The 12,500-nt window shown below is 41.6% G+C and overlaps 1 protein-coding gene across 2 annotated transcripts in view; it reads left to right on the top strand.

The window, feature by feature from the left end:
- Positions 1-12,500, top strand: part of rreb1a (ras responsive element binding protein 1a) — an 89,634-nt gene that overhangs the window by 28,286 nt on the left and 48,848 nt on the right. The window contains exon 1 of one of the 2 annotated variants that reach the window (XM_030079738.1): positions 12,036-12,152. The exons of the other annotated variant lie outside the window; for it this stretch is intronic. The gene's annotated coding sequence lies outside the window, so the exon portion shown is untranslated. Of the gene's footprint in view, positions 1-12,035; positions 12,153-12,500 lie in introns of those variants that run through there. 2 annotated transcript variants of the gene reach the window in all.

Genomic DNA, 12,500 nt, shown 5'->3' with positions numbered 1-12,500 from the left:
TGGAGGAGGGGAGCTTCTCTCTCTCTCTCTCTCTCTCTCTCTCTCTCTCTCTCTCTCTCTCTCTCTCTCTCTCTCTCTCTCTCTCTCTCTCTCCCCTGTCTGTCTCTCTGTCTCTCTCTCTCTCTCCTTTATGAAGTTGAGGCTCTCTCTCTCTCTCTCTGACTCTCCTCCACCTCCAGAGGATCTTCTGCTTCTCCCTCTTTCTCTTTCTCTGTCACACACACACACACACACACACACACACACACACACACACACACACACACACACACATACCAGAAAGGCCACTGAGTTATTTTTCCATCATGAATTGTGTAGAAGATGCAAATCATTCGTTTTTGTTATTAATTCGTTTTTTAGCTCCATAGCTGAGAAATCCTTCAACTATCACATTATTATTATTATTATTATTATTATTATTATTATTATATTTAGTTTACTTTCATTTCATTTTTCTAATGATGTTAGTTTTATAGTTTTATTCTTTTATAGTTTTAATGTTGTTACTGTTGCTTTCTGCAGTTTATTTTGTAATACATTGATCAGCATTTATATTTTATTTTATTTTATTCTTGCAGATTTTTTATAGTATATATTTTAGTTTTTTGCATGTATTACATTTTTACTTTTATTTTGTAATTTATTTTTAAATTTTTTGATACAGTATAATAGTATTACATTTTTAAAAATGATTTCTCCACACTAATTTTATTACTATTATTATTATTGTTGTTGTTGTTGTTGTTAGTAGTAGTATTGTTGTTATTATTCCTACTACTAGTACTACTACTACATTTTCAGGATTTTGTTGTTTTTTTTTTAAACAATTTGTTGTCATTTTTCACATTTTTGGACTTTTTGGTATTTATTTTTATTTGTATTTTACTTACAATTATATCATATATCACATCATTATTATATAATGTACAAATAAGGTTAGGTGGAGGCCACTGAAGAGAGCAGGAGATCAGTTTGCTGTGTGTGTGTGTGTGTGTGTGTGTGTGTGTGCTGCCTTGAGGCCCTGATGCAGGCTCATACATGCCAGAGCCGGTTTGGGCTCAGGAGTTAGTCAGCACACTTGTACACACACACACACACGCACACACACACACACTCGTCCTGTGTCTCAGGTGGTGAGAGAGCTGTGCAGGATTGCCTCACACACACACACACACACACACGGTCACACCCCGCTCTGCTCGTTTGATTTTGAGTTAAAACCTCCAAACGTCGATCATCCTCCTTCTCCTCCTCGTTTCATATTTTTTATCAAATTAATTCCCAAAACGCTGCGACCAAAGCTCCACATGACCGTCCTGCATCCTCGTTTTCAGATTTACACGCTTTTATTTTGACGGTTCGAAAACGCCGGGTATCATGGAGGAAAAAAGGTGCCTTTTCAAATTAAAAGACCTTTTTTTTCTTTCATTTTAATTTGTAAACATGATTTTGGACTCAGTGATTCATCAGTTAATAAAAAAAACACTGTTTATTTGTTGCAGTGTGTGTGTGTGTGTGTGTGTGTGTGTGTGTGCGTGTGTGTGTGGTCTCGTTCAGGCCGTCTTTGTCGGCCGATTCGACGCCGTGACGTTAAATGTAATTACTCCCAGCATGCATTGCAGCATGACTGAAGGATGTGTTAAGTAGAGAGAGAGAGAGAGAGAGAGAGAGAGAGAGAGATGCATAACAGCGGCTCATTTAATCAACGGCCACAATGTTATGGATGTGGCCAGCTGTGTGTGTGTGTGTGTGTGTGTGTGTGTGTGTGTTGCCCTCCCTCCCACTTGTCTCTCTGACACACACACACACACACACACCACTGTCTGTCAGTCTGCAAATATGTGGATTCTGTGTGTGTGTATGTGTGTATGCCAGCTGTTATACACACACAGAGAGATGTCGAGGCCGTGTGTGTGTGTGTGTGTGTGTGTGTGTGTGTGTGCAGTATCAGTGTCTGGCTGTGCAGAGGATGAATGTGTCGCTTGTTGAACAGATAGACAACTGCAGGAGTTCAGTCAGGGGAGGAGGAGGAGGAGGATGAAGAATGCAGTTTTATTGCAGCTTCTGTGTCGGAGATGGAGGGAGGAAGAGGAGGAGGAGAGAGGGATGATGGGAGAGTGAGGATGAGAACGACAGGAGAGACAGAGACAGAGAGAGAGAGAGAGAGTCTTGTTTCCAACCACAGTGGAAAATCAGTCAGTTTTTCCCTGTTTGAGAATGATGGAAGAAGAGGAGGAGGAGGAAGAGTCCCGAAAAGAAAACAAAAGAAAAGGAGAAAAGAGAGCGAGCGAGCGAGGGATACACAGACAGAGAGAGAGAGAGAGAGAGCGAGCGAGCGAGGGATACACAGACAGACAGACAGAGTGAGAGAGAGAGTGATACTCATGTGACTGAGGCAGTTTTCTTTCAGTTTCTGTTCCTGTGATCGGAGCTGATGCTGAGACGTTCACACACACACACACACACACACACACACACACACACACACACACACACACACACACACATCCTGCAGCCGTAAACATAAACATTAACACATTTAATCACAAACACAAGCAACAGAACGGTCCATTAAAGTCCAACAAATGTCATGTGTATATACACTACTCACAAAAAGTTAGGGATATTTGGCTTTTGGGTGAAATTTATGGAAAATGTAAAAAGTTCACGCTACAGTGATATTATATCATGAAAGTAGGGCATTTAAGTAGAAGCATGCACTGGTGATTTCCTCATCTCAAACAATTTCTTGAAACAAAAGCCAACAACAGCGGTGGATATACCACAACAAAAAATGTCAGTGTCAATAACTTGTCATGTGCCCTTGAGCATCAATTACAGCTTGACAGCGACGTCTCATGCTGTTCACAAGTCGACTTATTGTCTGCTGAGGCATGGCATCCCACTCTTCTTGAAGGGCGGCCCTCAGGACATTGAGGTTCTGGGGTACAGAGCTCCGAGCCTCTACACGGCGACTCAGCTGATCCCATAGGTTTTCTATGGGATGCAGGTCTGAGAAAGTGCAGGCCACTCCATCTGAGGTACCCCAGTCTCCAGCAGCCGTTCCCTAATGATACGACCTCGATGAGCTGGAGCATCAAACACCTGATGTGAATTTTGCCGTTAAGCTCCTTGTTAGAGAACAGCAACTTGTGCAAAAAGTACTGAAACACTGAACAGTTGGACATGTGCATTCAAAAGTTTACAGAAGGTCACATTAAGTTCACCTGTAAAGGTTAGAATGCATTTTAGGTTCATCCTGAAATTTCACCCGAAAGCCAAATATCCCTAACTTTTTGTGAGTAGTGTATATATATAGATATATATATAGATAGATAGATAGATATAGATTTATATAGATAGATAGATATAGATATATATACATAGTTCATAACAGTTTCAGATAGATAGATAGATACTTTATTGATCACAATGGGAAATTCAGGTATCCATACATACATTCACACATTCATAAATACACACAGATACATACACAACAAAAGACAAACAGATAATCATAAACAACAACTAAGTTACAAATCTTAAAATAGTAAAAAATAAATAAATAAATAAATTTAAAAAAAAAGATAAAAATCTAGTTGGTTAATAAACGTTCAAAAAACACAAACACACAAACAAACAAACAAACAGACTATGGGAGCCATGAGCAGGATGGCAGTGATCAATACCAAGTTTATGTATTTTTTCAAAGTCCTTCAAGTAAAAATATTTTTAAAGTGATGATGATGTTTGTCCCCACAGGAGCCGTTTCATTATAGTCACACTATTTTTATTTATTTATTTATTTATTATTTTCAGACTGGATAAAATGACCTGTAGTGACCTCTGGGAAAACCACAGCCTCATGACACTTTAAAAAAAAATAAAAAAATCAAAATCAAAATAAATCATAATATCAAATCACAGCACAAATCCAATCAGCTCCCAGGTGTCAGGATGTTACCTGGTGACCTCTGTGACCGGCTCTCCAGCGCCACCAGCAGGCGCAGCGGGGTGTGTGTGTGTGTGTGTGTGTGTGTGTGTGTGTGTGTGTGTGTGTGTGTGTGTGGGTGTGTGTGTGTGTGTGTGTGTGTGTGTGTGTGTGTTCACCGTGACACCAGGACTGTGATGATGTTCATGTGTCACTCACACACACACTGCTCTGCTGTGTTCAGCTATACTGCAACCTAAACTCTGAACAGTGTGTGCAGCCAGGTCAGCATCTGCTCACACACACACACACACACACACACACACACACACACACACACACACACGTACATAGCTGTCTCTGTCTGCCAGGTTAGCATCTGGTGACTTGTGGGTGAATAAAGCCTTAGAGGGAGAATGAGAGAGACACAAGTGGCTGGATGCCTCACGCACACACACACACACACACACGCACACACACACACACACACACACGCACACACGCAGCGCCTCGGCCAGGTTAGCATCTGTTAGCTGGGTGTGAATGAATAGAGTCTTACAGGGGAGAGAGCAGAAGTCGTTGGCTGTCTCCGACACCTGTTTGTGTGTGTGTGTGTGTGTGTGTGTGTGTGTGTGTGTGTGTGTGTGTGACAGCTGCTCAGCACATTGTCAGAGACCCCCTGCTTCGACTCACTGCCCCCTCCAAACTGTAACCAATCAAGAAAACTGGAAAAAAAAAAAGAAAAAGTGGATGAGATGCAGCAAGAGAGAGGAGGAGGAGAGAGTGTGTGTGTGTGTGTGTGTGTGTGTGTGTGTGTCCACAGTCACACACGCTGACACACACACTGGTTTGCTGCAGAGTCAGATGATGTTGGTTTCTGCATGCTTGTCACTTTGCGCCCGTTCCCATGCGAACATGAGGAATCGGGCCGCGCTCAAATTCAGGAAGCAGGAGTGCAGCGTCACCACGGCGACGAGCGCCACGTCGCCGCGGTCACGTGCCGCCGTTCTGCTTTTCAGGGGGAAATGGTGAAGTGATGGACGGGGTTTGATAAGCAAGAAGAAAGACGCTTTTATTGACGGCGGGGAGGAAAAAAGAAAAAAAGAGTTGCTTCATCGTCTGATCTGTCCGACGCGTCAGCCGCCATGTTCACATCCCAGAATTCACCAGCCACGCACCCTTTCACCAGCAAAGTCTATTTTTTTTTTTTTTTTTTTTTTAAATAGAAAATAGAAGTGGAAGTTTGGCTGCTGGCTTCATTTCCCACACGGGATCCAGTCAGAAACCTACAAGTAAAGTTTTTTGTTTTTTGTGGCTTTGAAATGTCGTCCCAAGCCTTTATAATTACATAAAAACTCATTTATTGTACAACATCACAGATATTAAGCATATTTAGGCCGTTATAAAAGATCCTAAGTGTACTATGAAGCAGTAACAGATCTCTAAATTACTATTATAAGGCACTATTATAACTCATCTCTAGACATTAAAGACATCCTAAACACACTGTAAGGCATCGAAAGTGGATTTTAAATTATTATTGTGAAGCATCATTACAAATTAAAAGCATCCTAGCTGTACTGACAGCTTTACAAGTGTATGGTAAAGCATCGATAGTGTATTACAAGGCATTATTAGGAATTACCAGTCATCCAAGGTGTGGACTATTAGGTATTAATATTGATTTACTTTATTATAAGGCCTTTAAAATGGATTAAAGGGTATATGTGTAGTATAAAACAAGCTGCAATGCATTTTAAGGCAATAATACAAATTAAAAGCAGCCAAACTGTATTGCAAGGCTTCATAAATGTACAGTAATACACTGAAGATGCATTATAGGACATCATTACTCATTATAAATCATGCAAAGTGGACTGTAAGGGATTAGTAGTGATTTACATAGCACCATAAGTGTATTAATAAGCCATTCAAAGTGTATTATAAGGTAGATGTGTAGTATAAAACAATCTACCTGTATTATAAGGCCTCATTAGTGCACTATAATAAGGATTTTAAACCGTTTATGGGGTATATGTGTAGTATATAACAAGCCACGATGCATTTTAAGGCAATAATACAAATTAAAAGCATCCAAACTGTATTGCAAGGCTTCATAAATGTATTGTAAGACACTAATAATGCAATATAGGGCATCATTGTGAATTACATAAATTGATAAGCCATTGAAAGTGTATTATAAGGTAACTGTGTCGTACAAAACAGTGTAGCTGCATTATAAAGCCTCATTTTTCATGATAGGTGTTGCAGTGGGAGCTGAATGTTCTTTTGTCTTATTATATTTTATGGTTTTTTTTTTTTTTTTTTTGTATTTTAATTTATTTTTTCCCACCCGTGCCCTTTTTATTCTGGCAGTTTCCCCTCCATCACCTCCTCCTCCTTTCCCCGTTGATTCTTTTGGATAAATTCCCTCGGCTCCTGTAAAAACGCCGCCCGTGACCTTTGACCTCCTTCCCTCTTTTCCTTTTTATTTCCCTTCTTTCCGTCTCTCTGTGCTTCTTAATCTGCTCGTGGAAAAAAAAAAAAAAAAACCCTCCATGAACAGGATGGAGTTCAAACAAGGGGGTCCGCCATTGTTTTCAACGTCTGTTTGTTGAAAGTCACTGTAAGGCCATAAAGTTTGGAAAAGTTAACCAGTAAACTGCGAAACCTGCGGCGGAGAACTGCATGTACCGACACATCTGACTCACGAGCCCGCGTGTGTGTGTGTGTGTGTGTGTGTGTGTGTGTGTGTGTGTGTGCATTCTGGTCGTTTGAACAGTTGATAAGGATGCTCACACTTCACAGAAAAAAAGAGGGCGAGAGAGCAAGAGGGGAAGAGAGAGAGAGAGAGAGTGAGAGAGTGAAGGGGGGGAGGTGTCGTCCTTGAGCGACAACAGCCAATCAGCCGCGAGGTTATATGACGGGTGGCGGGCAGCCGGCCAATCAGGGCAGAGTTTAGTGAGCAGCCTGCAGGATCAACGGCAAACTGGCTTGTCTGGTCCGACGAGATCCCCCCCTTCTCCTCCTCTCTCTCTCTCTCTCTCTCTCTCTCTCTCTCTCTCTCTCTCTCTCTCTCTCTCTCTCTCTCTCTCTCTCTGTCTGTCTGTGTCTCTGTCTCTTACCCAAGCCATTCATCAGTTTCTTTTTTTTTTCCCTCCCTCCTCCTCTCTCACTTCCCTTTTTAGCGGTCGAGTTTAGCAGGCGGTTACTCCACACCCAACAGATCATCACGCTCCCTCGCTCGCTCGCTCTCATTCCTCTCCATCTTCATCTGTCTGTCTCTCCTTCTCTCTTTCTTTTTTCTCCCTCTCTCTCTCTCCCTCTCTCTCTCTCTCTTTCCCTCCAGGCAGTTTGATGTGTGTAATTTGCATTAAAGTTGTAAAAAAAAAAAAAAACTCAAAGCAGTAAAGTAACTCAATAGCTGATGCCTCTCTCTTTCTTTCTTTCTTTCTTTCTCTCTCTCTCTCTCTCTCTCTCTCCTAACTGTTCCTCAACCTCGTTCGACCCGCTCCGGCGGCCTTGATGAGTTGTTTGCTGCAGATTGATTTGAATAGTGGGGGGGGGGGGGGGTTATCAGAAAGTGTCTCATTTCCTAAAGTTCTTCCTCTTCTTGTCTCCTTTCCTAAACGTTTTCCTCTTCTTGTCTCCTTTTCTTTTGCCTCCTTGTGTCCTTTCCTAAAGTTTGTCCTCCTCTCATCTCCTTTTCTTAACTTTTTTCTTCCTCTTGTCTCCTTTCCTAAAGTTTTCCTCCTCGTTTCCTTTTCCTAAGGCCTTGAATGCTCCTTTCCTAAACCTTTTCTGCACTTGTCTCCTTTTCTTTTTTCCTCCTTGTCTCCTTCCGTGAAGTTTTCCTCCTCTCGTCTCCTTTCCTAAAACCATGAATGCTCCTTTCATAAACTTTTTCCTCTCCTCCTCGTCTCCTTTTCTTAATATTTTCCTCCCCTTGCCTCCTTTCCTAAAGCTTCTCCCCCTCGTCTCCTTTCCCTAAAACCATCTCCTCTCTTCTCGTCGTTTCCTCTCCTCTCCTCCAGGCCTCTGCACTTGTCTGTGCCTGTCAACCGAAAGCAGAGCAGCATTCTTAAACACACACACACACACACACACACACACATTCCTCCTCCCGCTCTGCGAGTTATTTTTACCGCCGCGGCGTTACAGGCCTCCAGTCTAGTTGGAAGCATCTTTTCATGCAGGGCCTCCGCTCGGCGTCTGCAGCCTCACTCCTCCTCCTCCTCCTCCTCCTCCTCATTACCTCCGTTTGCACTGTAATTCAATAGGATTCAATGGGAGAAATTACCAGCCGCCACCATGCAAGTGCTGCTTTAATTGTGGTGCAGTGAATCCGATCCACCGGCGTCTTTGGGCCAATGGTTCAAACGTCTGATCCCATTTTTAAATCCTGCCTGGACGGCGAATGAGTAAAAATAAAAAATGCTAAGTTAATCTCCGACAAATAAGCAGCCATCTGTACGTGTGTGTGTGTGTGTGTGTGTGTAGTTATCACCATTAAAATAGGGATTTATCACCTAGAAATTCTGTCGACCGCTTTGTTTTTCATGTTTTTCAACAACTGCCACTTTTTTTTTTTTTTTTGTTATGGTTTTTTTTGCATCGCTTAGCAAAACTTTTAGCAGTTGAGATGCTAACGCTATAGGTTAGCCAACTAGCCTAGCCGCATCTGATTTAAATGCACTTTATCAGTCTGTATTTTTGTTAAAAGCAATATTACTCCTCTTTAATGTGTAACCGTGGCATCATCTGTTAAGTTTAGCCGTAGCTTAGCGTGGCTTGTTAGCCGTAGCCGCTTTTGAAAGTTAACCCTAACGAAGATAACGAAGCTAGGTGAGTTAGCGTGGCTAGCTCGTTAGCCTGTGGCTTAGCGGGGCTTTGGGCTTCAGGTAAACATTATATTAGCTGACATTGATGCTGTTGTCTGTAACAGAATCACACAACAGGCTGCAGGAAGGAAACCTTTGTTTTTTTGTTTGTTTGTTTGTTTGTTTGTTTGTTGTAGCCCTGTATGGTCATTTCGTTAACGCAAGATGGTAACATGACGGTTAATGGAGTTAGTGTGTGTGAGCAGGTTGTGTGTGTCTGTGTGTCGAGGTTTGTCAGAGTTTGTGTGCACAAGAATTTACAGTATAAGCAGATTTATTTATCATCTGTTTATACTGTAAATTTGCACATTGCCCTCATCTATGCACATTGTTTACATCGATGCACACTGGTTTTTACTGGTTTTACTGGTTTTTTGCACATTGGGTACTTAGATCTCTAGTGTCATCTTTTATTCTTTATTTTTGATTTACTTAATCTTGTACACTGTGGATACTGCTGAAAACTGTGAATTTCCTTCGGGATGAATAAAGTATCTATCTATCTATCGAATGACAGCGGTAATAAATAAATGCAAATAGCGTCAAAAAGAAAATAAAAGTGTTCAGCTGCAGTGTGAGTGTGTTCGGTCAGAGGTGAGTGGACAGAGAAGGTAGCTGTGTATGACTTTTTTTTTTTTTTTTTTTTTAATTTCACATCCTTATTTGGTGATGCCGGCAGATTTTCCTGAGCTGAATCTGAATCTAAAGGGGGAAACGGTGAACTCGTTTTAATGCCGGATTTTGGGAAGCGGGGCGGTCCACGATGGCATTTCCCCTCCTTTCCTCTCCTCCTCCTCCTCCTCCTCCTCCTCCTCTCCTCTCTCTGCATCCTCGGCTGCCTCCTAATTGGCCTTATCAGCCTCTTAAGCTCTTAATCTCTCTCTCTCTCTCTTTCTCTCATCCCTCTCTCTCTCTCTCTCCATCCATCCATCAGCTTTGCACCCTGTTGCATCCTCTTATCCATCCATCCTCCCTCCTCTCGTTGCCTCTCGCTCTCCTGCCTCGTCCTGTTACCTTTTCTCCCATCTCTCCCTCCACCCTCCTCTCCCTCCCTCTCTCTCTCTCTCTCTCTCTCTGTGCATGCCTCCCTGCCTCGCTCGCCCGGCTCCCCTCGCCTCCCTCGCCCTGCCTTGGCGGTCGCAGCGGCAGCAGATTATCGTCTTTATGCGGCGCTGATGGCTAATTCTCTGCATCAGGAGCTGGACTCGTCTCAGTGTTTCTGCCAGCTTGCATCTCACTTTGCAGCACTCATGGCAGCGCGACCGGCCGCTAAACCCCAAGTGCATTGTGCACACGCCACCTTATCTATATTTACCCAAAATGCACTGTGGAGACCAAATTTGTAAGATAAACAGCAGCACGCCAGATATGTATATTATATTTTTGTTTTAAATGAAATAGTTGTATGTAGATGGCAGATACCTCTTTTTCATTTACCCACTTTTTTTTTTGGTCACCCAAAACACTGCATAAAAGCCAGGTAGCTATTTTATTTTATTTTATTTTATTTTATTTTATTATTTTTTTAATTTAATTTGATTTTATTTTTTGATTTGATTTTTCATTTTATTTCATACAATTTTGTTGTTAATTTAATTTTATTGTATATTTGTTTGTGTTTTATATATTTTATTTATTTATTTTATTTGGACACCCAAAATACGACACAAATGCCATGTAGCTATTCTATTTTATTTTATTTTATTTTATTATTAATTGAATTGAATTGAATTTCATTGCTAATTTAATCTTACTGTTTATCAATTTATTTTATTTGGACACCCACTATATAAATGCCAGTTAGCTATTTTATTTTATTTTATTTTATTTTATTTTATTTTTTTCATTTTTAGATTTTATTGTTCATTTAATTTGTGTATTAATTTTTATTTATTTTTCTTCATTTTCAACCAATTAGTGCAACACCAAATACATGTTTGTGTTTTTTTAAATTGCAAATGAACAAATTATATTTTCAGACCCTTGCTTAGTCCCCATATCCCTTCAAAGAGGATAGACACTTTTTTTTTACCACCAAAACCACTAAATAAATACAAGCTACATCTTAGTCTTTTACTTCAATCTCATCATATATATAACATATATTTTTTTTCCCCAGCTGCACGACAGTTATGCCACATACCTCCATTTTCACATCAAAACACTGCAGAAATTCCCCATATATATATATATATATATATATATATATATATATATATATATATATATTTATTTATTTATTTATTTATTTTTTTTTTAAGCTCCTCATGTGCTGTGTGGGTGACGCCTGCATGTGTGTCGGGTTTTGGGGCTAAAATGGACGTTTCAGGGACGTTTATTCCACATTTTCTTACCCAGATCCCTCTTTTCTTTTCTCTGTACCCAAATCCCCCTCACAGACACCAGCCCTCTTTGTTTCACCCGCAGAACCCCGGGTACACCCCGGGTGTCTGTGGGTATTTTGGCCCCAGATGCCCCGTGTGGCTGTGAGGTGCGCTTGTTTTTGACCCCAGATGCCCCTCGGTGATATCAGCTTAGCGCTCACGGCGGCCTGCGTGGCTCCGAGCCGCACGGCCGGCTTGTGTTTGTCTCTTATCTGAGCGCCATGATTACATCAGTGCACCAACAGTGGGACACACACACACACACACACCAGTTGACATTGTTAGTTTGCGCTGAGGGTGCGGTGTGTGTGTGTGATATTTTGAATTGAAGGACAAGTGTGTGTTTATTGCTGTGTGTCGATGTGTTTTTGCAGTTCTGTATAGATTGTGTATCCACATGTTTGTGTGTGAATGTGTGTGTGTCTGTGTGTGTGTGTGTGTGTATGGAAATCAACACATTCTGCTTTATAAACAGTATAGGTCTTATTTCTTCTGTGTGTGTGTGTGTGTGTGTGTGTGTTTGGAGTGTGTACATTTCTAAATATGTTTATGCGTTTGTGTGTGTGGTGATACGTTTGTGCACTTATTTGTCAATTTGTTGGATTTGTGTGTGTGTGTGTGTATGTGAGTGTGTACATTCATATGTATAATTTATATGTGTGTATAAATCAGTACATTTTGTTTTATATAAATGTGTGTATTTCTTGTGTGTGTGTGTGTGTGCCCTGTGTGTGTTTTTGTGTTTATGTACTTGTTTGTATACTTACATGCATATGATTTTATGTGTATTAGTGCAGTGTGTGTGTGTGTGTGTGTCACTGACGCTCTCTCTGTGCTCTCCCCCTGCAGTGTGAGCAGTGGTTGCAGACACACACACATCAAACCCCGCCCCCCCCCTCCCCGAGACGCGAGCGAGCGAGCGAGCGAACGAACGAGCGTTGGTTTAGCGAAGGACGGGTAAATATGCACCTCCCAACCTGCCGCTGCCGAGCAGCACATCAAACACACCCATCGCTCTGCCTGGCCGCGCCTCCGCCTCTCTCTCTCTCTCTCTCTTTCTTTTATTCTCTCTCTCTCTCTTCTTCCTTCCCTCCTTCGCTTACGATGTATCGCGCCCCCCTTCATTCTTCTTAATTGACTCCACCCCCCTTCAGAAAACTCCGCCTTCATCTTTCCATGGCTCCTATTGGTTCAGCATGGCCGTCAATCAGTCACACACACGCACGCCTCCTCCTGCTCCTCCTCCTCCTCCTCCTCCCCCCGCCTCCATCATCATCCTCCATTTGCACTTGTTTGTATTTTTTA

The sequence above is a fragment of the Myripristis murdjan genome, chromosome 20 (assembly GCF_902150065.1).
Source record: "Myripristis murdjan chromosome 20, fMyrMur1.1, whole genome shotgun sequence".
Lineage (NCBI taxonomy): Eukaryota > Metazoa > Chordata > Actinopteri > Holocentriformes > Holocentridae > Myripristis > Myripristis murdjan.
Note: the sequence above shows the minus strand (reverse complement) of the source record. Positions and strands in the feature narration are given on the sequence as shown.